This window comes from Protopterus annectens, chromosome 5.part0 (assembly GCF_019279795.1).
Source record: "Protopterus annectens isolate FY-2018-M chromosome 5.part0, PAN1.0, whole genome shotgun sequence".
Taxonomy (NCBI): Eukaryota; Metazoa; Chordata; order Ceratodontiformes; family Protopteridae; genus Protopterus; species Protopterus annectens.
In genome coordinates this window covers 1,194,119,778-1,194,147,043 of record NC_056735.1, presented here as the reverse complement: position 1 = coordinate 1,194,147,043, position 27,266 = coordinate 1,194,119,778, and the positions used below count along the sequence as shown (strand labels likewise).

The 27,266-nt window shown below is 41.0% G+C and overlaps 1 protein-coding gene across 1 annotated transcript in view; it reads left to right on the top strand.

Annotated features, from left to right (window-relative positions):
* The window catches only part of HADH (hydroxyacyl-CoA dehydrogenase), a 625,146-nt gene that overhangs the window by 186,900 nt on the left and 410,980 nt on the right, over nt 1-27,266 (top strand). The gene's annotated exons all lie outside the window — the stretch shown is intronic.

The window sequence follows — 27,266 nt, the reverse complement described above, 5'->3', positions numbered from 1 at the left end:
AATATACCAACATTGAGATTTCAGTACAGTGCGGAAATCAATGGACTTCCTGTTATGCTTAGCTTGGAATTGACATTTCAATTGTTCACTATGCTGACGTTCAGATGATTGCCGGTTCAGTTGTATGTAACTTCGCTCTTTTCGTCTCGGTGATTTGAAAGTCTGTCTACTGACATTTTGGTAATGTCCAATAGACCCGTAAATATTCTTTTATAGAGGTTTTGAAGGAGTGCAGGTTAGTAGCAGCTTTGATAGTTAAAGGAAGGGAGTTCCATAGTTTTGCCACAGAGCCGGAGTAAAGGCTTAGGCCTGGGATTTGTTAGGTTTATAAGTTGTAAGAAGATGTTTGTCTTCAGATCTGAGATGTTTATTTGGGATGTAAAAGTTGATAAACGGGCTAAGAGCAGGACAAGGCTAATGGTTTGTCGATGATTTTATGTACTGTAGTAAGCTGTACATATTGGAGGTGGATGGGGAAGTTCAAGCCATCTTGGAGAATGCAGGGCTTTACAGTGATGAGTTAGAGGGTTGTGTCTGTGGCAAGTTTGGCAATTTTGTTATAGCAGCTTTCAAGTTTTTTTTTGTTTAAGGGAGGTCTGTTACTAAGAATTGGGCCCCGTATAACAGTGAGGGCTAGAGGTAGGTTTTGGCCAGGGTAATTTTGGATAGCTGCTTTGAGGAAGTTTTCATTCCTGTATAGCATCCCTTGTTTTTGGTGTTTTTTTTTTGTTTGTTTGTTTTACAGTTTTGTATGTGTAGGTCAAACTTGATGTTATTGTCAGTTGTGACACCTAGTAGTTTGGTATGCTGAACCAATTCAGTTTCACTGTTGTCTGAAAAGATCTTGGAAGTTTGTTTTGTTGTAGCTATGGAGTTTGTGGGTGAAGGGTGGGAGGTTGGTGTAATGGTTAAGGTGCTTACCTTAGAAACACAAGGTACAGGGTTTGATTCTGACATGGGGTAATTGGCTAAGCTTAAAATGACTCATAAGGGCAGTTAGCCTAGTACTAACCTATGAAAAGGAGCTTTTTTTTTTTTTCCGTAGGTGAGTTAATGCAGATGATAGTGGAGTCATCTGCATATTGGACTAGAGTGCCTTCACAGGAGGATGTATGTAAGTTTTTGATGAAGACATTAAATAATAATGACCCAAGGATGGATCCTTGAGGTACACCTGTGGCTGTGATTTGATATGGTGAGACAGAGCCCTGCCATTTTACCGCTTGCTGCCTGTCAGCTAGGTAGCTGGAAAACCCCTGAAGTGAGGAGGAGAGTAGATCAATACTGGAAAGTTGTTTAAGGAGTTTGGGGTGAGATACCATGTCAAATTCTGTGGTCAAATCTAGAAATACTGCAGATACTAGTTTGCCAGTGTCACAGGCTTTGTTGACAAGAGTCCATGAAAGATAATAAGGCTGTTGAGGTACTGTGTACAGGTTTAAAGCCATTTGAGTGTGGGAAAGTAGCTTTGTGTGTAAGATGGTGGAGAAGTTGTAGGTACACCCATTTTTCTAGACTCTTAGAGAGGGAGGACAAAATTGCAATAGGATGAAAGTCTGTGATGTCAGTGGAGTTGCCTCCCCTATGTAAAGGGATAATGTGTGATCTTTTTCTTGGGTTACGGACATGTTATTCAGCTATGGATCTATTAATTAAGATGCTAACAGGGAATGCTATTTCTTCTGTGGCGAACTTTAGGTATTCTGGTGGGAGGTTGTCTGTTGAGGTTAAGCAAACTTTCAGTTTTTATAGTAGTTTTATTTTATTTGAGATAAAGGGGATGGGCTGAAAAGTAAGCTGGGGATGGTTTGGTTTTTGACTTTGAATGAGGGGTTAGTTATGTGTGTGTAATGTGTGAGGTGTATAGAGGTTATTATTGGGGGTGTTAGTAGATGTAGTGAGTTGGAGAGGATGAGTTGGATTTACTTTTAGGTTGGATATGGACTCTATAAAGCATGAGTTGAATTTGGTGGCTGTTTGAAGAGATGGCATATTGGGGTATGGATTGGGATTATTCTTATTTTGTGGGTTGAGTAGTGACATTACAAGGACCAGAATTTCTTAGGGTTGTTTTTGTTACCTTGAATATAGGAGTAGTATGATTTTTTTATCCTGCAATCTTTGTCTTTTTGTTTGGTTGTGGGGTTGTCTATATAACTGAAGATTTATGTTGTTTTTATTCTTTAGCCAGGAAGTCCATGCTTTGTCCCTGTCTTTCATTCAAATTTTACATGATTTGGTGAGCTATAGGGCATGGTTATTCTTTATTTTTTTTGTTCGCTGAGGGACTAGGGAGTTAAGAATGCTTAGGAAGGTGCTGTTGAAATGTTCAACTGCATCATTAAGTGGAAGTCTTTTTAGGAGGGACCAAGTCTATAGCATTTAGAGATTCATTAAATACCTCTTTGCTGAGTTTTTGTAGGTTGCATATAGTTTTGAACTTGTGTTGCTTTGAGTTGAGATGCAGTCCTGGGAGTACAGGCAGAATTTTGGTATAGTATTTTTAAGTATGAGGAAAAATTAGGGCTATTCCACCACCTTTTTATGTGCTCTGTCTACTCTGATAATGCTGTAATCAGGGGGAAGAGTTTCAGTATCTTTTATTTCTGGTTTTAGCCAAGTCTCTGTAATAGCAAGGATGTGTGGGTTAAAATGTGTGGGTTAGTGTGTGTTAACCAGACATGAAAGAGTGTCAGTTTATTGCACATGCTCCTGATATTGAGTGATACATTTTAGTTTTTTTTTTTTTTTTTTGCTTGTGTGGTAGGAGTGGGACCTGGGTTAGGGTAATTGTCACCGCACAGGTTTAAGGCCATGAAAGAACATCTAGTTTTTAGGAGTTTTAAGTAATTTGGGTATTTGTATTAGTTTTAGGTTGCAGTGGTTAGTACTGAGGACTTTAGGGTGGGAATAGAAGATTAGTATCTGTGTAGTGATCAGTGTTGGGTTTTTTGGGAGATGCTTGTGTTGGGGGGATTGAGTTGTGATGACAAGGTTATAGTTGAGGTGTATTTGTTCAATAGTGTTGCTGGGTGAGTTATTAGGATAGAAAGGAGAAGAAAGAGAAATGAGGTGCGAGTAAAACAGCATGATTGATGTAGAGTGAGATGGCTTAAATGGAAGTAGAGGGGGAATTACGGGTGTTGGAAGTGAAGCAGTTATAGTGGGTAGAGTATAAGTGAAAATACAGTGGGGATAGTAGTGTAGAAAAAGAGGGGGTGGTTAGAGTTATATGGGTAAGGTGTGGGAGGGGATGTTGTGTAGTAGACTGGAGTGTAGTTGTAATTGGAGGGAGTTTGTATGAGGTGGAGCTAAAGGAAGTATAAGCTTATAAAAGAAGAGTGGTAAGTTGTCCTAGTATCTTTGGAATGTAAGGAGTAGAGGGGTTTTAAAGGTTAGAGTATAATGATGTAGTCAAAGTAAGAAAAATGAGGGTTTATTTAGAAAAAGAAAAGGATACATTGTGGAATAGCTACTACTGGGGAAGGTGTGGTTATAAGTGGATATAGTGCAAAGCAGTAAGGGAGAGAGAAAGATAGTTGGGAATGGCGCTAAAAATTAAAAAGAGATGAAGTAGAACAGAAGAAGCAGAAGGGTATATATAGAAATAGTATGGTGATTTAGGGAGGGTTTTAGAGAAAGAATCACAAGTGAAGAGGTGGGTAGGGGAGCAAAGCGAAGCAGAGCGTACCGTGCCTCCTACCCTCAGGTCAATTTATAACAGAGCAATCACTTTATAGCCAGAACAAAGCAATTAACAGAGATGCAAGAAAACTGGTTGTCATTTCCTGAGACTAAATATCTGGCATTTGCAGTACAGTTTACTGCTCAAGCAAAGGAGGACAAAAATCATCCTCCGCAAGGAAGAGTAAACCTGTCTGGTGGACATTTGCAATAAATAAACTATATAACAAAATGAAAACATTGCTGTCCAGGACCAAGAAGATGCAGGTGCCCAATTGGAAGCAATCTCTCCTTAGCCTCAACAAGCAAATAAGAGCACTAGTGAAATCCTCTAAAGCCAACTTCGAGTCCAAATTGGCCACATCTGCTACAGACAATCATAAGGCTGTCTTCACATATGTCCGCAGTCTCAAAGGAAGCACCCAGATCTGTTCAGAATTGGTGGTCAAGGACACCACATACACAAATGTTGGAAGATACAGCCAACCTACTGGCTGACAGATTCAGCGAAAACATCATCCCTCTGTCCCCCCACCAATAAATCAGGACATCCCCAGTATCTGCCCTCTCCCCTTTTCTATAGGGAACAGGCCATCACTGCCCTCTCAAAGACAAAAAATACAGCCACCATGGGACCTGATAACATCCCAGGCTGCATCCAACATGAACTTAGGCATTAACTTGCTGTACCATTAGGCACCCTATTCAACAAAAGCCTGAGTACTGGCTTTGACCCAGACGAGTGGAGGACAGACACGGTCATCCCTTTACACAAAGGTGGAGTGTCCACCAATCTGGGAAATTATAGATCTATCAGCCTAACTAGCCTGATGTGCAAGACCATGGAACAGATTATCATTGATCTCACTAACAGGGACATTGGCAACCTCCAAACACTCGACCCCACACAGTTTGGCTTTGTCAAGGGAAGGTCGTGTCTGTTAAATCTGGTTGACTTCTTTGAAACGGTCACGAAAGCCATGGATGAGGGAAAGACTGCACACTGCCTACCTTGTTCTGGCCAAAGCCTTCGACACTGTTCCCCACTCAGGCATAATAGATTAAACTCTGGCAAGTAGGCATCAATCTATATGTTATGAGATATATAGCAAACTGGCTCACTGATAGAACCCACCTAATCAAAACAGGGGAAGCCACCTCCAGCAGTAAACCTGTAATGAGTACTCCGGGGATCGGTCTTGGGGCCTCTATTATTTGGGATGTACTTCTCTGAGGTGCAGGCCAAAACCAGTGGGCCGTGGCTGACCAAGTTTGTCATCAATTCCCCAAATGATGCGGACACCCTCCAAGAGGGTTTCACCCAAACAAATGACTGGTGCCTAAAACATGGCCTCAAGCTAAATGCCAAAAAATGCATCATCATTCCCTTTGGAGAGAGTGACGTCCCCACATATCACATTAATAACAATGTCCTAAGCACGCAGTCAGTCATGAGGGATTTGGACACCCAGGTTGATAGCAAACAAACTTTTGACCACCATGTTGCTTCTGTTGTACGGAAAGCTTTCTATATGGCCCACCTCATAAGTAAGGGTATCTCATCCAGGGACAAGGAGGTCATAACATCCCTGTATTTCTTCCCTTATGAGGCCAGTTATTGAGTACAACGCCCCCTTTGGCATGTACCTCACAAAGCACATGTAGCAGCTGGAGAGATCACAGAGGTTCCTCACCAGAAGAATCCAGGGCCTCAAACATCTACCCTACATAGATAGTAGAGGGACAAGGCTTTTAACCTCAATTTATACAGACTCCTTAGAGGTGACCTCTGTCTGATATATAAAGCAGTCTCAGACCTCGCTTTGATGGGACTGCTGCATATCCGCAAGTCAAGCTTCATTCCAGTAACCCACACATGCAACCTCAACTTGGTCTGTGACATCGATAAGACTTGTTGGCAGGACAAATTTGTCTCCTAGAGACCCTCCCCCCCATCTGTGGAATAGACTCCTCCTCCACGTCAAACAGAGTACCTCATTATTCCTCTTTAAGTGCAACCTGGATAACTGGATGGGAAACTAGAAAATACACCCCTGGGATTCCACCTGTGTCCCTGCTGGACAGGGGCTTTGGGTGCTGACTTATCTAAACATGGGCTAAATTCTTGGCTAGCCTTATAAGGGCCTCAGGGCCAATAGCCTAGTAACTTCCTATGATCCTATACATATGGTCCTCTTCTCTTCAGCCTCTTCACACAGTTGTAGGTCCAAGAGGTCACATCCTTTATGGAGCCTCCCCCATGATGTACTGAATAACGATGGTATGTTCCTTTTCTTTGGACTTCTCAACCCCAAAAGAAACCCAGGAAAGCCCAGTGAAAGGGGCAATTTACTTCCTCTGGAGTTATCCACTTTAGATGTGGATTATAAGGAGGATGACAGCCACCCCATCCCCACTAGACACCCCTGTGTTTGGGGAGTACTTGGAGCTGATGGTACATTTCAGAGATGGCCCAATAGCAAAAGAGAGTAACTGAGCTCTGGGCGGAGTCTGTAATTGGTCATTGTTTCATCAGTGTTCTACACCAGTGAACATACAGGAGTCTGAAATCACCATGATGGAGCAGAGGTTAGAAAAGCAAATGGTAATTTCAGCTGAAGTAGAAAATTCTTCACTCACCCCAAGAGAGAAAGATGACCAAATGCACTTTGAGATTTTTCATAAGTTATTCTGTTAGAATACATAGCGACAAGTTAACAGAATGGGACAAGAAACCGATGTTTTAACTAGACATTTGGAGGAAGTAACTAGTAGACTGAAAAGGAGACTAAAGAAAAAGGTGGTGTAACTGCAATTAAAACATGAAAAATGACACAAAAACTAGCTGATCTCAAGGATAGGTCACACAGACAAACTGGGTTTAAAGCAGTACCAGTCCAAAAAGATAGGGGTTATAAAGACTTTTTTTGGTGGTGGTGGTGGGGTTTATAAAGACTTTTTTTGGGGGGGGAGGGTTAATAAAGACTTCTGAGACATGTGCCTTAGCACATGGATTGGAATTTGTGTTGCAGATTTTAAAAGAGTGCACACAGAATAAGTATTCCTAATCTGAGACTGAGAAGGCCACCAAGAACTATATTGATCAGAATGCAGACACTCCAGCTAATGGAGAAAAGTTTTTTTGTGGGGAAAAGATCAATATTTAAGATTAGTGACGTAAGGATTTATGTGGATAATGACTCAGAAATGCTTTAATTTCATACGAGACTGCAGAGAAATTAAATGTTTCAGGTTATTGTATCCTGTATTCCTACGAGTCTTTTACCTTTCTGCATTAAAAACCTACACAAACCCTCCACGGGCACAAGTTGAACTGGCAAAAAGGAAAGATGATTTGGGGGTAGGAGTGAGTGGCAACCAACCAACCAGTAATCAGATGTTGAAAAGATAACACCTTGGGTCCTCAAAGGAGAGATTTCCTACAAAGACCTTTGCTGTTTTCCAGAATCAAATGATGGATAAAATAAAGGAGATTAAATTGTTTTCAAAACAAGTTGGAGATTCCATAACGAGTGATGTACTGAGTGAGAACAGTATTAAAAGTCAGTATTTACATGGAAGATAATATAATCAGTAACTTCTGTGCCCATTTAGGCACCACATTGAAAAACTCACCCTTTGTAAAATTAAGATTTTCTAGCAGCAGGTTTTTTGGCCTCCTTTAACATCTGCCGTACATTCTCATGAAACAAGCACCTAAATGGAAGTCTGATTGAATCACTCAGGCTATCAGTTGACGTTTCTCCAAATCAGGATGCACCATTCTCCTCTGAAACTGTGTGAGCAGATCCAGAGTGTGAGGAAGTCTGTGGTAAATGATGCTGGCTACTACCGTTAAATGGGGAAACCGAGAATGCCTGGGTCAGTAGGGGTTCACCACAGTGATCTTTGGCATTTCTCTCTATGAAACTTCAGAAGTACCTTGTGAATCAGCAGAAAGGCTGGAAACGCAAACAGGAACATTCCTGTCCAAGGGAACAAGAATGCATCTGTTCTCCAAACATGGCTACAAGGATGTATGAAACAGAATTCTCCAGCTGTCTCTTTTGAAAGGAGGTGAACAGATCAATTAGAGGCATTCTCCCAAATTTGGATTAAATCCTTGAAAATCACTGGCTTGAGTTTCCTCTCTTGTGAGTCTGCTTAATCTCTCTGCCACAATGTTCTGCTCTGACAGGATGTATAATGCCTGAAGAGTCCGAGAATACTGAGAGACCAACTCCCAGACCATCTTCACCAGCTGACACAGAAGGTAAGACCTTGTGAACCCTTATTTGTTGAGGTAGCACATCAATTTGGTATTGTCTGTAACCACTAGAAGAGGACCTGGAAGTCCATAGATGGTTAAGGACCTTCAAGTTCTGCATCACCACCATCTCCTTGATATCTATGTGCATCTTTGGGTCCGCAAGTGGCTTGCTCTTGTTTCCTCACATGGCTCCCCAAGCAAAATCGGCTGAATCTGTCTGGACAGATAGCACCAGCACTTGGCAGGAACAAAGGAAAACCTGGATTGATAATAGACTGTTCTCTCCACCCTGTAACTCTTGTCTGATGAAGGGCAGCACTGGTAACTGGGAATCCAAGGTGTTGCGTCCAACAATTTTGTGCACACCATTGAATTTTATTCATTTGAAGATGGGCAAGTGGCATAATGGGAATCCTGGACATTTACTCGCAAAATGTTTAGGAATTCTCTCTCCTAGGCATAATTTCCCATGGAGAATTCCAGAAACAACATCTGGTAAGACAGGCTCTTGTCTTTGGGCAGAAAAGCCTTTTGCTTGCTGGAGTTAAGCCCCCCAGAAAGGTGAGTGCTTTGTGAGGGTGTTAGCCATGTCTTTATTCGGTTCAGCTGGAACTCCTAGTTCGGAGAGTCTGGACACTCCGGAAAACATAACTGCCTAGAGTCTGACAGTGGATCACTACTAGAACAAGGTATTTTGTAAACAACTGAGGTTCAGGGGATAGTGCAAATGGCAATACTGAAAACTACAAACCAGACACAACAGCTCTCAGATGACTCTTTAAGAGATGAGCAGAGGGAATATGATGATATGCATCCTTCAAATCCAGGGTCACCATGCAATGAGGGGAACACTATCTGGAGGCCCAGCATCTTGAACTTGGAGACTTTGACTGCTCTTATTTTGGGAACCTGAAAAATTCTGGAATGGAAATCACTCCTCCTTTCCAAAGGAGAGACTGGTTCTCTGACCCCTGAGTCCAGGATCTTTGGGTGAATAGGAGGGTATAATGTCTGGTTTGCTGGCTAAGGGCAAACTCCTCCTGGATGGAGGCTGCTGCTCTTTACACTACCATCTGTAACACCTGCCAACAATATTGATCCCCCATTGCTCAGAAACCACTAATGGCCAAGGCCCCCTTATTGAGAGCAGTCACCCGGATGGGGACTTTAAAAATAATGGGTGCTGCACCTCAGCATAGTCGTAAGTTGGGGAGGGGTTATCCTTTTTGGGAAAGGAACCCCTCTTGTTAAGCTTGGTGGAGCTCTAGTCCTGCTGTTTCCTTTTTTTGCCTTGTTTTTCTTGTTGGGCTACGACGTCTGCTTGACAATTCAAAAATGATCATGCTTAAGAGAATAACTTGAGACTATGGAACATTTCTGATACTCCTTGCATACATTTCCTCTGTCATTCCAGTATTTAATGATTTGATTAGCTGCTGTACCAAACACACAAACTCAAGGAGCATTCATAATCTCTTTTTTTTTAATTCATCAGAAAAATTCTGGCTGTGCAACCAAGCACCATCTCCTTATCACCACTGACAATGCTGCATTTCTAGAACTAGTATCAGCCCTTCCATATTTTTAAGTTTTGACACGTGAGAATCATTGGAAACAATAACCTTGACATAGACCTTTTGCTGTGCAGGTAATGATGCAGCAAATTCTTCTGAACTATACATGCATCTCAACATAAACGTCCACATAACACTGGTAGTTAAACACTTTACTGCATTGTGCCATCTTGTGTTCCCGAGTTTCTAGCCACTTGCCTAATTTATCTTGAGGGATGGGTTTGAAAAAGACATGGCTGCCTTCTTATTGGCCAAGGTCACTGCGAACCCAGAAGCAGGGTCTGCAGACAAAGGGACTTGGCGGTCAGTCATGGCTGAACAAACCATGAATTAAACACTTTGGCCACAGTAAGTGGAGAATTACAAGCCTTCTTAGAAACATTCACCAACACTGGAATCAAAGGAGGAAAGGTCTCTCTGTACGGACATCACCCTCCTAAAGATCCTAAACCCTGGTAATAATGGGGCAACCAATGGTTGCTCCCAATTAAATACAATCTAGCCGCCATGTGGAAAAAAGGAAATGTGTGCTTTGGTTTCTGCACCTCATCAGAGAAATCTGACTGATCTGACTCTGGTCAGATCTCTCAGGTTCAGGGTTCCATAAAAATAAGGATCCTTGGATGATTGATATTTTGTGGAAGCACTGGCATCACTCATAACCCAGGTATGTACACTGAAATCAAATGCCCAGATAATGGATTGAGTCATGGCCACCATGTCAGGTGGAAAACTACTCAGAGGCTGCTGAACCACCACATGGTGGGTCTTCTTAGCATGTACTACAGTACAAGAAGAATGCCAGAGACATATTAACACTTACAACAGATTGTGCATGCTTGACTTCTCCTGCACCTATAAGTGTTTGGTTCTAGGCATTCTAAATGCTCATATTGGTACAGAAAGAGAAGGGTACGAGGTCTACTTAAGTCCATGTGGACACGAGTAAAACAGAGGCCATCCTAGACTTCTTATTTTGCAAACATTTTGATGTTGCCCAACACATCGCTTATCGAGAGAGGTCACAAGCTCACATACAACTATGGCAAACATGCAGCTTTGGGTTACTTCCTTCTAGTAAGGAGAGGGCACTGGCATGGGCACTGGCATAGAATCAGAGACTGAAAAAATCATCCCCAGTGAAATAGGTGACCTATAACATAAATCGCTGGTGGCCTCAATTAGCTACAGGCAGTGGCCAGATAAGGCTATAAGTTCAACAGAGACTAGGTTAAAGATCTGGGATGACTGCATTGAAAGTGCCAGAGTTCAAGGAAATACTCCAGGCTGTACTTCCCTAGGAAGAAGAGGAAGTCAAAATGAATGGCAGTGCCTCAAAACAGCATGCGTGAAGACTATAGAACAGATATGCGGCCAAGCCAGATATGGTAATATGGTGCATAAAGCTGGTAGTGGAATGCAGAAGTTCAGGAAGTTATCAAAAGGAGTGCAAGAAAAAGTGGGAGATGCTGAGAAGGAAGGCTGGTTGACTAACAGAGAGGCTAAGCGTAGTCACATTAGCCAAGAACAAGGTATCTGAGGCACTCTACCAAATGTAGAAAATGGGGTGTGGTAGGGCTGATGTTGAAGATGATGATGGTAGTGTCACATCATGCAGCTAAACAAATTTAAGTTTTGTAAAAAGTTAAGTCTGTAATAAACATTGGTGTTTTCCAGTATTTCTTCTGAAAAGAAAGCCACTTAATGGTTGGGTAGATCATAATTTAACTAAAATGTTATTAGATTTTTCAACCTAAGCAATAAAGCACTTGCAAAGAATTAGGATAACAAACTGAAGTTTAGAAATATGGTGACATATTGAATGAGATGGTGTAATATTCAAGGTATGCATCTAGTAGGTTTAAAGTAAAGGATTTACAGAAGCTAAAAAGAGTAAGTGGAGCATAGTAGTTTGAAGAACAGTTCATAAAAGCTAGAATGGTTTTAAGAACATCATTTCTGACAATAACTATAGAGCAACCAAATTGTTGGCTCAGCTTTTCAGGCAATAAAATATTGAAAAGATAACTAAATCATTGTATGATTGGTAGGGTAGCAGTGGACCCAGGAAAATGATGAATGTAATGGTAAGTTGCAGTACACAGTGTCAACAAGCTGTTGAGGTTCAGAAAAACACACAGGAAATGGTAGTTATATCTGAGACAAATACAACTCGTCACTAAACAGAATTAGGGCAGTATTAACATAAAAGTTAAAGGACACTGTAATTAAAGAAGTGATGAGAAATCTGAATACAAGGAAAAGAATGGCAAACCTATTGCTGAAAATAATAGACCTAGATCGGTGTGGGTTTGAAGAAGTCAGGCAAACTTATAAATATTATCAGAACCCTTGTTATTCAAAACAATGCATTGGACAATTTAATATATTAATGTTTATATGTTTGGATGCCAAAAAATTTGACTGACTGAATTGGGAATTTATGAAGAGCTCTTTTGAGGCATTTAGGTTTCCACATACATGGGCAACATCAATATTTGATATCTACAAAAGAGCTCAAGTTAGAGTAAAGTGTTGTAGTGAAATGTCTAAGGTATTTAGCTGTACAACAAGGACTAGGCAGAGGTGTCCACTTTCACCGTTACTCATTGCTTTAAATTTAGATCCATTGGCCAGGGACATAAGACAATCCAATGTAATTTGTTCAGTGGAGAAATACTAATGAGAACTAACCCTTTTGCAGATAACTTAGTACATGTTACCAATCCAGAACATTATTTAAAAAATTATGTTTGATAAACTGAAATGTTTTAATAGTATAGCAGGCTTGTTAATTAAATAGATAAAAAAAAGGTTATAGTAATGAATTATGCCCTAGCATGATTTCCCCTTTTTTGTGGGATCATGAAAAATTAGATAATTGGGAAGTTGATTGAAACAGGATGCTTAGCAATCAGCTAAAGAATTGTGGGAAGAAATTACTCAAATAATTTATAAGATAGGTAAGACTATGGAAATTGTATAGTGTTGGCGATTGTCTATGAATAACAAGCAGTTAATGTTTTTTGCCCCACTAATTTCTTTATTTAGGTTAGGCTTGTATGTATCAACTTGAGAGATCACATGTGGAAGAATATCAAAAAGAAACTAATAGGGTTTCTTTGGGGGAAAAAAAAGTTCAGGTGAAAAACTGTTACTGACAAAGGAGCAGGGTAGTTTGAGACTTCCAGATTTGTAGGCATAGCATAAGACCATGTAAGCAAGCAATAATGCCTGATAAGGGTGTGTGTTAATGTGTAATTAATGCCCGCACAGGGGTATGAGGCCCGACGCCATAGGCGGAGGGCCTCTACACTCCTGGAAGGGCATTAATTACACATGAACACACAACCCGTCAGGCATTATTGCACTTAGAGAATGTGGTCTCTGTAAAATTGTTGTTTTACTTATTTTTTTTAAGTACTATATTTAATTTTTTTTATGCATTTTAATGTAAAATAGTTCCTCCACCTAATGTTTCAAAATTATTGTAGTATAAGTTAATAGTGTTGGGAGGAAGCATTTTACACCAAACCTATATAAAAAAAATATTGTGCTTAAAAAAAAAATAAATAAATAACCAAGTAAAACACAACAGTTTTACATGGAGCCCATTTTCTGTCATACACAGTCTGTTCTGCTTTCACACACATACATATACACACAGAGTCTCCACTGCTTTCATACACACACTCACTCACACAAGATCGCGCTCACTCTCTCTCGATCTCTCTTACAAACACAGTCTCCTCTACTTTCGTACATGCATTCAGTCACACGAGATCGCTCTCACTTTCTCTCTCTCTCTCTCTGTGTCATGCACACGCACACACACACATACACACATTATCAATCGTTTTTTTTTTTTTTTATGCTTGCTAAACTGCAGAACTGCTGCATGGCGGCCATTAGTTTTTTTTTTTTTCGCAGTCCGAGCTCCACAGCAGCTTGATATGCTGCTGTGAAGCACTGGACATTGGGCATTACTTGTACATTAATACCCTGTTGGAGAACATCCATTCTCCAGTCATGGTGTTGATGTACAGTTTGCCCATTCTTTAAATTAGTTTAATATATTTAGTTTAGGATGTGGAATATATGCTCACATAGGATGGTGAGTAATGCAGTGCTTTGGCACTGGTGTTAATGCGGGAATGTGAAAAAGCATACTTGGCAGAAAACACTGCAGGTGTTTTCCATGCAAGGATGAGTACTGTATAAGTGAACTGTACTTGGAAATGCATACAATATAAGTGAACTGTACTTGGAAATGCATACAATATAAGTGAACTGTACTTGGAAATGCATACAAACGGCCATGTGTGTTTTTTTGTTTTAGTCCACATTACTGGATCATCACATGATAGAGGTTATGGGGGTAGTTATAAGGCCTATTCCTACTCCTGAGTGACCAGTTTGGGCAGTCACATCACAGTGAAGTGACTAGAATGCCAGTCCTGTGTGTGGGAGTGAGTATGCTTCTGCAGATCTATGTCAATATATTGAAAACAAAGGTTCAAAATGCCAACATTGAACCTCATTACACTGAGAAAATCTTATGTCAGGGGGGCATGGCATTCCCACCCTCCATGCCCCACATCTCCTTGCAAGTTATGTACAACAACTTTGAGATCATGCTACTTTGTGGAAAGGGCAAACTCCCCAATCTCCACAATACTGGCAACCAGCATAAAAGCCTTTTCGATGTTCCAGATATTCAACCTAAGAAATGACTCCTATTTCTGCTCACAAGCTTGTGAGGGCTACTCTCACCTGCTTGGTAGTGCCAAGCTCATATCCCCTGGTCTTGTTAATTAGTCTGCAGGCTTCTGCTTGCTGGTGGTAGAATGTCTGACAGCCCCCCCCCCCAACACACACACACAACACACGAGCCTGCATGGGCTGTGCTCATTTCCATTCTGGGACATCTCTGTTGTCCTTCAAGAATGCAACTGCAGTCCTTACATATGGGTTGTCCTGCCTCAGGCAGCCCTTCGGTCGGCCGGATTCCAAATTCTGGGTCTGGCGTCGGCTGATGTCGCCTCTTCCCCGACATCAGAGCGGCTGGGGTATAAAAGCATCAGCCGACGCCATCTTCTTCAGTCTTTCTTGCCGCGCGGCGCCCGAAGCAGAAGCAGTTCGCAAGTGGCGGTCGGCCAGCTCCTGTGTTTTCAGTTACCGAAGTCATCAAAAAGCTAAGTACCCCGTTGGGGAACCTTTTCTTGCCTCAGCCGATGTCAGATAAAACTGCAAAAGTTAATAACTGTTTGTCTTGTGGTAAACAAATACCTCATAAGGACTTCCATTCTTACTGCCTGCCCTGCCTTGGCCCGGACCACGACGTCTCAGCCTGTGCTGCCTGTGCTTGCTTCAATAAGCGCACACTCAGGCACCGGGCAGAATTTGCTGAAGACTTTTTTGGAGAAAATTACTCCTATATCATGCCGTCGGAACAACCGACAACGCATATTTCCAAAAAAACAGAAGGACCGGGACCGACATTCTCGGCCCGCGACTTCCACCGACACCACACCAAAACCTACCGTGAGTGCATCGGTCTCTTTGGACGCGGTAATTCAACCGCTCCAGACCGACGACACCGCTTTACCGCACACTTCGGTCCCGGAGGCTACCCCGGTGCCGGTTGTTGATTTTCCTCCTGAAACCGAAGCCCAAAATTTGCCTGACACCATACCGGTGGACAAAGTTACTCCTACGCGTGGGACTGCTAGGTCTCCGGTGTCTATGTCCATCAAGGCCTACACACGTGCTAAGGCTGCCAGCCAGGCTAAGTCTCACCCTCCTAAATCTTTTTCCCAGGGTCCCACTTCTGATAAACAGATCATGACTTTAGCTGCAGATCTAATTTCTTTAATCAGAGGCTCTCAGGCTCATCCAGACAGAGGTTCTCAGCTGCCTGCAGGCAAAAGGCCTAGGGTTGAGCAGACAGATACCCTTTCCTCAGATGAAGCCTCTGGTGACTCAGGCCATTCAGATTCCCAGGAAGAATCCTTCCAGGCCTACGAGGATTCGGATGCTGATGAATCTATTCCCTCTGCCTCCCCCCTTGGGGATATTTCTTTCGGGGAAATTCTCCACTCCATGAGAGAGCATTTTCAGTGGCAGGGCCAGGAATTCTCCGACTCCAGGAAAAGGCTTCGTACTTTCCTTAAGTTACCCCAGCACAGGCCTTTAGCTATTCCACCAGTGTTAGATGTATTGGATGATGTGTACTCAGACTCGAGTGCTTCTCCTGATTCTCTCCCTCCTGCTCCTGTCAAGCCAGACAGATATTACAGGGTTCCTGAGACTCATAAACATCTCTTTTAAGGCCCATTCTGTTGATCTAGAAACTATTTCCCAGGGGCCCAAAGGAGTGGCCACTTCCACGGCCAAAAATCCTTTGCCCGCAGACAGGGAATCTAGGTCCCGGGAGAGGTGGGGCAAAAAAGTTTATACCTCAACCACCCTTGCCATGAGGACACTTAACTGTCTTTTTCATATGTTTCAGTATCAGGATTTCTTGATGGATGATTTGCAGAAAAAGTTAGCCTGTCCTGAGCCTTTAGATAGAAAGGCCTTGCAGGATTTGGTGCATAATTCTCAGCAGGTTAGCAATCATTTTCTTCAGTGTGGTTATGATGCATTGGAAGCTTCATGTAGGGCAGCTATGACAGGGGCCGTCATACGTAGACGTGCTTGGTTGAAAGAACAGGCATTGCCAGACCATGTTAAAGTAAAGCTTCTAGATGCACCTCTGGAAAAACACAAGCTATTTGGTGCTAATGCTCAGGATGTGTTGAAATCAATTGAGGAAAAGGCTAAATCAGTACAAACAGTCAAAGATTTCCTCCAGGTTCAGCAGGAATTGGCCTTCGAAGAATTGGTCCTTTCCAGACGCTGACAAGTTCCAAAGGGGAAAAAACAGGCGTGCTCGAGGTAGAGGGCAATACCGAGGCTCCTACAGGGGCCGCCAGTGGCAACCGACTAATCAGAGAAGTGGCGCAGGGACTTCTACTGCTCCACAGGGACAATCACAATGACTTGACTTTGACACCGCCGACCAAGGCTCAAAGAGAAGCACCTTTAGGCGGAAAATTATCCTTATTTTCAAAAAATTGGCACGTTTTAACAAAGGACAAATGGATTCTGGACATAATAGACAAAGGTTACAGGTTCCACTTCCATACCTTACCAGCAAGACAAGGCATGCCAAACCTGCCACAGAATCAAAGGGCAGAGGCACTCATACAAGTTTCAAAGCTGCTACAAATCAAAGCAATAGAAAAGGTTCCTCCTCAGGAACAAGGCCAGGGATTCTACTCAAGACTGTTCCTTGTTCCAAGAAAAGAAAAACAATGGAGACCTATACTGGACTTTTCCGCTCTGAACACTTTTCTCATTGTGCCAAAATTCAAAATGCTGACGTTACAGTAACTTCTTCTTATGCTGGGCAAGGGGTCTTGGCTGGTTACTCTGGACCTCAAGGAGGCATACCTGCATGTCCCAATCAGACACAGTTGCAGAAGATACCTCAGATTTCTTGCAGGGTCAGAGCATTATCAATTCTCAGCATTGCCTTTTGGCTTATCTACTGCGCCCAGAGTATTCACAAAATGCCTGACATCAGTAATTGCACACTGCAGACTCCAGGGGATACAAATATACCCTTACCTGGACGACTGCCTTATACAAGCGGACAGCAAGCAAGCCTTGATAAGAAACTTGAACTATGTCATTCACTTACTACAGGCTTTGGGATACACAGTCAACGTTCAAAAATCAAGACTACTGCCATCCCAACAAATAATTTTTCTAGGAGCTAAACTGGACACAAACGCACAAATGGCTTTCCTCACAGAAGAAAAACAAGAACAACTACCAGATTACTTCAAAAGCCTAGCAAAGCACACCCAGATGACTGCAAGGAAAATCCTGCAGGCCCTGGGTTTCATGGCATCTTGCATTCTTCTGATTCCACTGGCAAGACTACACATGAGAAAACTACAATGGTACCTAAAAAGTTTATGGTCTCAACACAGCCACAACTTAGAAGCAATCATTCCACTCATTCCATGTCTACAAAAGAAATTTTTGTGGTGGGCACAAGCAAGCCAGCTAAACAAAGGCATGTCTTTCAACAAACCTCAATCAAGCCAAACCATTACAACAGACGCCTCAGACCATGGATGGGGGGGCGCACATAGAGGGCAGATGCATTCAAGGGCAATGGGCCCCCCGGGAAGTGCATCTACACATCAATCAAAAAGAGATGTTGGCAGTGATTCATGCAATCGAGGCCTTCGGAAAATTTCTTCAGCAAGGTCAACTGCTAATAAAGACAGACAACACCACTGTTATGTGGTACATAAACAAACAGGAAGGCACTCATTCTTACCCTCTCTGCAGGCTAGCAATGACTCTTTGGGAAAAGTCCCTGAAACTGAACATACAGTTGCAATCCCAGTTTGTTCCAGGCAAGGACAATGTTCTGGCGGACAGTCTAAGCAGAAACATCTTGGATCCGTACGAATGGATGTTGCATCCAGACATTTTTTCACAAATAACTCATGCATGGGGGAGGCCGGACATAGACCTCTTTGCCTCACACCTCAATCATCATCTGAAGAAGTTCTGCTCGAGGACACACCATCCTCAAGCCTGGAGAATGGATGCTCTTTCCTTCAGCTGGAACTCTCTAACAATCTATGCATTCCCACCTCTACCATTAATGACCAAGGTGTTACTGAAGATCAAAGCAGAACTACCGAAAGGCATTTTGATAGCTCCAGACTGGCCAAGACAGCACTGGTATCCATTACTAAGGAGCATAACTCACACCAAGCCGTGGGCCCTGCCTCAATGGCCTCTGCTTCTGACTCGGCACAATTACAGGACGGTTCATCCCAACCTGCAAACATTGCAGCTGACAGCTTGGAGGGTTCCATGACTTCTCCCCATATCTCTCTCTCCAAGAAAGTTCAAGAGATCTTACTGGAAGCACGCAGACCTTCCACCAGAAAAACTTATTCAGCCAAATGGAAGAGATTCAGCATCTGGAATGCCAACAAGGGTCAGGATGCATCAGTAATGAGCATCCCACAGATACTAGAATACTTGGCAGAAATGCTACATAATGGCCTTTCATATTCTTCCATAAAAATACACACTTCAGCAATTTCAGCAAAATACAACCGCGATCCACCTGTGTTTTCACATCCTTTTCTATGACAGTTTCTAAGAGAGATAAAGAATATCAAACCTCCCAGAAAACCACCAGTGCCTGCATGGGACCTCAACTTCGTGTTGTAAAAATTAACTCTTCCTTCTTTTGAGCCAGCAGCTACTTCAGAATTGCAAATTCTTTCCTGTAAAACAGTTTTCCTGTTGGCAATTACCTCAGCAAGAAGAGTCTCGGAGATACAGGCCCTCATGGCAGTACCTCCATTTCTCATTTTTCATCAGGACAGAGTTTCTTTAAGAACCAACCCTTCATTCATGCCAAAAGTTATATCCAGGGTGTCTCTAAATCAAGTAATTCACCTGCCTACCTTCTTTCCCAATCCTCAAAATAAAGGAGAAAATCTGCTGCACACTTTGGACATACACAGACAATTGCGCTACTACTTGGACAGAACAAAAACCAACAAAGTCTGACCAACTATTTGTAGCTTACGCTGCTGGGGTACAAGGGAAGGCAATTTCCAAACAAACAATTTCAAAATGGATTGGACACTGCATCAGAATCTGTTACTCTTTCCATGGAAAAGGTGTGCCAGCCAATATCAGGCCACACTCCACCAGAGCTATAGCCACCTCCACAGCCTTCCTAAGAGGGGTGGCTACAAAGGACATTCTAGAAGCTGCTACATGGAGCTCCGTGCATACATTTTCCAAACACTACAACCTGCCTTTATACTCCAGATCCCGAGCAGGCTTTGCTTCGGCAGTCCTACAGGGCATTTTAGCTACACCATCTTTATCTTAGATCCTACCACCCCCAGCTTGGCTATGGTATTCAACCCATATGTAAGGACTACAGTTGCATTCTTGAAGGGCAAAGTACAGTTTTGTACCTACCATAAATGTAGATGTCTGATAGATATGCAACTGCAGTCAGGTTTTCCCTCCCTCCTACCCCTCTGTAAATTCTCCTTTTTGGGTCCACTTCCCTTTTTCAAAACAGCTGGGGAATTCTGTTATGGTGTATCTGTTTATTACTGTTGTGCATGTCTGGAATTTTTTATCCAGTCTCTAAATTTAGCCTTCCTTGGAGGGCACCTGGCATCTGGGGCAAGAAACACTGAAGAAGATGGCATCGGCTGATGCTTTTATACCCCAGCCGCTCTGATGTCGGGGAAGAGGCGACATCAGCCGACGCCGGACCCAGACTTTGGAATCCGGTCGACCGAAGGGCTGCCTGAGGCAGGACAACCCATATGTAAGGACTGCAGTTGCATATCTATCGGACATCTACATTTATGGTAGGTACAAAACTGTACTTTGCCTGAGATGCCACTTAAGTGAAGTTGTCTGGGTCCTAAACACTGTGGAACCAGGCTTGTACTCAGAATACTCTTCTGTTTATTGAGGATTCAGAATGTTTTACTCTGCTGGGTTTATTAGTTCTTCCAAGTTATTGTTTGAAAAGTTTCCTTCCCTTTCAGTCACTTAGTTTATAGCTTTCATTCTATTCTTGCCAGTGTCACCAGTGAAAGTTTGAGATCATAGCCATCATTCATTAAAAACAAAGTATTTTTTTCAGCTTCATGGTCTTGACTATCCACCCCAGCACATGAACTGGGCCTGCTGCTCTGGCCCAGTGAAGTGTGCATGCATGTGTGCGCCCACTAATGTCTACGTATAGATCAAGCACTTTTTGTTGGCCAGAGTGCGAGCCCTGAGAAATACATAATCACATGGCTTGATGTTTTAGGTTTCTGCCATGCATCACTATTACAGCAGACCTGACAGGCTTACTGTGATGGATGGCAGAACTGTTCTAGCAAACCAGACAGGCCTACTTTAAAGATGTGGAAGCCAATTTTGGCAGTTTACTTCTCACTTTCTTTGCAGGCTTCTGCAGCATGTGAGTTTCTGGTCCCAGTCAGAGCTACACCCATCTGCTCCCTGTTGCATTTATATTGTTTTTTATTTTATTACAATGGCTCAAAATTGGGTGCATTGTTCTTTGTGAAGAGCTTGATATTTTGAAATGAGTGACTTTATCCCAGTACATATGTTAACTTGTAGAATAGGGGTATATAGTAATAATAAAAGTCTGTATTGTGTACTGTTTGCGTGAGAATTGTATTTTGTTGGTTTGTCTTTGCAAACATTATACGTAATGGTCCTTACTGAAGTTTTTGCAGATGCTTGTTTCTGGTGATACTATTTCAGTATTTTTGTTGAACAGATAAGGAGCAATCTGTGCCTTGTCTTTCACATCATTAGAGGCCCTCTTGTACTTTCTCTTGTATATCCAGAACTATGGATGTTCTTCATGTTACTCACTGCTGCAGTAGCCTTGGCTATATATTTGTTCTATCCTGCAAAGGATGTAACAAGGGGATATAGCTAAGTACTGCATCAATGACCATACAGATGTCTGCTGTTATGGTACATTTACTTTCACACCTGTACTATTTAAATATTCACCAGCAGGTAAACAGAATGTGATGGTAGAGAGATTCATTATATAGTGAACCTCACCCATCTCTGGGATAGTCTTCCCTGCCTGTTAAGCAGTGTGACACATCATCATCCTTCAGACTTAACCTGGATGGCTGAAATATGTATCTACATATTTACCCTGGGAATCATTGGTCTAAGCACTCCTTGAGAAAGTGGATGCAGTCTGAGAGAGGATAATAGCAAGGTATTAAATGGTTGAGAGACTAAATTGCCTTCTAATACCTATGAATCATATTTAAGAAAAAAAAGGAAACTAGTTTTACTGAATTTTATTTCTTGATGTTAAGGTTTTATGCAAAAACTAAAGTGTAATATTATATGTCACTTATACGATTGTTCTTTTAGAATAATGCTGGCACTGCAGATTGTTGCTGAATTTGTTTTGTCAGCCAAAAATATTTAGAGAATTTTAAAGAATAGATTTTTTTTTCTGGTAGCTAGAGATCTTTAAAAGACAAGCTGGAGCAATTCATTATCCTTGACTGTTTAGAACATTAATTGCTTTGTCTTTTTAGTAAGCCAGTGCATATTCTTATTTTATAAGCATATTTTTTTATGGTAACACCAGACATTTTAGGGTCTATATTATAACAGCAAATGCTTAAAATAGAAAGCTGTATAGTCGACCCAAAAAAAACCCGAAAACAAAATTCCGAACAAATGGAACAGCACCCCGGGAACAAAATTGCTGGCCCCACAACCCCCCACACACACACACACACATAAATATACCCACACCGAGATCGCGCCACAGTGGAGGAAACTGCAAAGTCCCAAAAACAGTCCAGTGATTTTTTTTTTCCCTGGGAAAAAAATCGCTGTTCCGTGTGTCCGGGATTTTGCCATTTCGACATTTAGCTGTAGATTTAAGCGTTCTCTTAATAGGGAACCAGATTTTATGGTAGAGAAAGTGCATTATACACTATGCCTACAGTACATTTGTTACTGTTTTTATTTTTTAAACTAGTAAATAAATGCTTTCCTTTTATGCAGGACTGACACAAAGGTTTCTTTGTTCTAGGACCGTTGTAGGACTACTTTGTAAGGTGATGAATTCACAATTGTAAGGATCTCTAGAGCTTGATTTTTAAATTTGGGGTCAAGGGCTGTTGCCTGTACATGGGAGAAGGGTTAAAATTTACTTTTAGGTTTTTAATAGCCTTATATTGAAGAAAAGTGTTCTTGTTGAAAAATAAAATGTCAGCAGATGTAATTTTGATGAATAGTCATAAAAATTTGTATTTTATCCCAAGTTTCGCACCATTCTTTGATGCAGCAGGCATACATGGAATGCATGCTGTTTGCATGGTTGTGTAGTCTTGCTTAATAATGCTGTATCATTGTATCACAACAGGTTTCTGATATTGTGATAATGGTGCAGGCAGGGTTTTTGCCCAGTAGGGCCCTCTCCCCTAGGGGGCCTTCCCACTAGGGTAAAACGGGTTAATTATACCTTACATGACCCAGAAATTTGCCTGAGAGACAATACAGCAAAGTCCAAGGTATTTTCCTACTTGGTACTGTTGTAGGAGTTGCAAGTCTTGTTAGTGCAGCAGACTTTTCCTGCCATGAATTGCACTGGTGGCTAGTCCAGTATTATTAGTAACCACAGTGTGATGTCATTTGTATGGCTCACAATCCCATAGCAGTTGGTTGCTGTTGCTGAGTGTTCAACAGGGCCTTCAACCCAAAACTGCTATGATTAACCATCTGGTTTTATGTACAGTTCCAGTTACTGTCTCAGAAGACCAGGCTTAATCTAAAGAATAATAGAAAGGTACTATGTTTTCCTTTGCTTCTCTTTCTGGCGTGGAATTTTAGTGATTGCTAATGAATGCACTTACAAGAAATACAGTGGATATAAAAAGTGTACACACCTCTGTTTAAAATGCCCTTACAATCTGACAGATTTGGAGTGCTTTTGCAAGGAAGAGTGGGCAAACATTGCCAAGTCAAGATGTGCAATGCTGATAGACTCCTGCCCAAGAAGACTGAATGCTGTAATTAAAGCAAAAGGTGCTTCAACAAAGTATTAGTTTAAGGGTGTGCAAACCTATGCAACCAGCTTATTGTACGTTTTTTATTTTTTATATTTTTTCCCTAACAGATTTGTTTGTTTTTCAATGGAATTGTGCAGGTTATAGGTCACATTATAGGTGGGAAAAGTTTTAAAATGATTTATTGTGGTCTCCTTTTTTATATCACAAAAACCTGGCATTTTAACAGGGGTGTGTACACTTTTTATATCCACTGTATCTGTGGAATTGTCGATCTCCAACATCATGAAAGCAAACACTAGTAAGTGTAAAAATAACAAGATGATGTTCCAGAAATTGACCCTGTCATGGGAGCTAGCAATTCTCCTCATCTCATACCTAAAAATGTCTAAACTAGAGCTACACGTTCTGATTTCGCTCTGTTCTCTAATTGAGTTGTATATAACTAAAAACTGGATTGATGGAACCAAAATCAGCTGGAGCGGTTTCAGAAATATGGCTTTTAATTATATTACTGCACAAAAAAATCATAATAAGAAGCACCAATAGACTCTGGAATCTGTTGCTCAACCAGATTTTAAATGTTTAATAAAATCAAGTGTGGAAGCATATGTCTGCAGTGGTTCAACCAGATGTTATAAATAATCTACAACTCAGTTTTCTGGGTTTGTTCATAAAGTCTCATGATTGTATGTCTTATTTGTATAACCTTTCATTTCATTACTAATCAACCTTGTATGATATCCTTGTAGATATTGTGCATAGTTTTAATTGTCAAATTGTTTTGTTGTGTTGACTTGATGTGTGTACTTATGGATGTCTTTTATTTTATTTTATTTTTTTTTTGCTTATATGTATTTACGTATGTCCTCTCTAACTTCCTGAGTATATATACATTGTTGTCTTTCCTATTTAAAAATACAACAAAAAGTTATTTGAAAAAAAAAAAAAAAAAAAAAAAAAACGTGATGTAAGGTAACTTCTGATCACTAGGACTTGTGATGTTGTTAGTTCAGTAATATGTTAAAAAAAATGGTTTGCTGCAGTCACAGATAGGAACAAAATTCCAGAGAAGTGAAACATGAGGTATGTGTGCTGAGTGGTGGGAGGCAGAGGTGACCAACAATGATTCACTTGGATGAAAGTGGAAAAACTAATAACAGAAATGGTTTGACTCATGAATGTACTGAAGGGGTATCGCATTTTGAGTCGCATACAAAATAGGTTGGACAAGCAGAAACTTAGTGAAAAATTGCGGACAAGGTTCGGATGGGTTTTGAGGGGAAATGTATTAAAGAATGCTAAACAGACTTGTTTTCACGTTCTCCCTACAGCCATGTGGGTTTCATTAAGGCATTCTAATTTCTTCCCATTTGCCAAAACATGATACTTAATGACCACTCTAAATTATCCCTGCATATTGCTGGAAGTAATCTGCATATATTGGTCTAATTACCCAGTTTAACAAGTAGCTAAGAAAAATATTTACTTCACCATGAACTGGAAACAGAACAGCTCACCACCACACAAGTAAAATATTTGTTAGAGTGGTGATGTTTGAGCAGTGCTGTCTCTAAGATGCAGACCAAGATTATTACCATTACTGTTCACCATTCTGAGGAAGTTTAACACTTTTATGTAGTTTTGTGAAACAAATTGATTGTAACAAGATATGAGAATTAGCTGCTTAAGAAACGCCAGTCATCGAAAAAAAAAGTACAGGGGACAAATAGAACCCTATGAAGGAAAAAAGGGTAATATGAGATGAGAATTTATAATTGTGGTTAGAATTTTTTCATGATTATTATAGGCCCTCAGTCTTCACACAGCCATTAAGTGCAGTGCAAGCGTCTGATATATCCAGTACTTTCTGGCAGTCAAGGACATTGGACATGGGAAGCAAGTGCTGGGGACTGGGATGTCGAAAGATTTTACCAGGTTTCATGTTTCAAATGAGCTTACTTCAGTGTAGCATAGTCTGCTTGTTGTCTGCATCACCTCTCAAGATGCTGGATTTACAGGATACGTTACTTAAAAAATATAGTTTTATTTATTTAAAAGTTTCACTGTGGAAGAGTACTGATCACGTAAACCATTTTCAGGCTTGGTTCAGTGGGAAACAACCAAAGAAATTAACTTTAATCATTATGAATGCAACACTGGTTATGAATGCAACACTGGTAATTTAAGAGCAAGCATGTGGAGTGGTATAAGTCAGGATAATATGTAGCATAAATAAACGCAATCACAAGTAATACATATATAAGAATTCAGTGAGAAAATAGACAAAAGAGTACCTGTAACCTGTCATAAAATTGTATAGTATAATGCTTTAGAGAAAAAGTATATACAAACAACAAAGCATTTATAGAATGTACAATTGTTGTACATGGTATGTGAAGGAGAGTATGGCCCAAGACAAATTAGAGAAAGGAGGGAGACAGAAAAGATGTAAACTGGGTAAGTGTTCAGTAACTTCCTGCGTATGTTAGGAAGTTTCAGGCAGACCAATAGTTTGGGGACATATTTATTGGTGAGCCAGGGTGCCCCCATCTGATGAAGCATCATGTAGACAAAAGGCTTCAGTTGCCCATCAAGTAGGCCCCTTACAGTGTGATTGAGTTAAGCAGACTCTGAGAAGAACTATGAGATGTTGGATCTGGGGTTCATCCAAGTGTTTAATAGTTTATTTGTTTTAATATGTCGTATGACAAAATCTAAGTTATAAATAATTATATTGTTTTAATATTACTATAGTAATATTATGCATTCTTTATACCTAATCTGAAAATAATCTTAAATTCGAGAAGTCAGCAGTGGTAGGAGGGGTAGGGTCGTAGATGGGGAGCAGCGTAGGGGTCCCACCAAAATGATCTATATTGGGCCCTGCGAGTGCTAAGGCTGGCTCTGGGTACAGGGACACTCAGAGTATCTGATTCAGTTTGCATGTTGGGGCCTGTCTTGCAAGACCATTAAATTAAATTTAGACCGTTGTATATGACAAAAGTGCAGCTCATTTGAGATTTTGTCATTGAGAGACATCTATCAGTCCTAAATGTTGCTCAGCACATTCTCAAATGCAAGGCATTATATTAAGGGACAGAAAGAGAATTATGTGGTGCCATGTACCAAACAAGCGCACTATACATTTTATTTGCTTAACTTAAGGGCTATACGAGTTTCTTCTGTGCTTCCTGTTTGCACAGGTGCATTCATATTCATCTCTATATTGTTAAAAGTGTCAGTATGTTTCCCTCCTGATGCTTGGCACAGAATTATGTGTTCTGCTGAATTAATTTGTACATGTTTATGCATGCTGTTAAGGTACCAAAATGTTACAAGGAGAAAACTGACATCTAATGAAAGCCACTCAGCCCTTGAAATTGATAGTCTTGTTCTCTCAATTTCAGCACAATGACTTCTTTGGTATCTTTCAAAATATTGCTTTGCTCCACCAAATTAACATTTTGAATTGTGATGCTTGCTTCTTTTAATTGCTTCTTGAGCTGTTTTTTGCTGTATTGTACCTTGTCTTATTAAACGCTTGAGGAAGTACTTTAATGTGTGGAAGCTTGTGTTTATTAAATGTGTTTTCTTATGAGTTTTAGTGGAGTTACTTGAGCCAGATTTTGTTCTTTTCTTTTGTATTCCTGTATTTTATCTAATTTATCCAGGCACATTTTACCCAATGTGAGCTACCAAGTGTGGTGTTTGGAGTACCTTGTGTTATCTCAGAGGTTACAGAACTGCTTTTATTTTTGCAAGACTTGCATTGACTATAGAGTAGAAAATCCATTTTCCAGTTTTTAGTGCAAGTCAAGAGTTTCAGGTAATGAGAATAGAATTTATTTTATTGTACATGATTACCATTTACAAGGATGGTTGTTTAACTCTTAACCGGGTGTCTGTATCCTAGGATTTGTTTTCAGTGCATGATGTTTCTTTGGCTGTTTGCTGTTAATATGGTATTCATATCCTAGGATTTGTTTTCCGTGCAGGATCCCAGAGTACTATGCACTGTCTAGATGAATTAGTGGTAAAATAAAG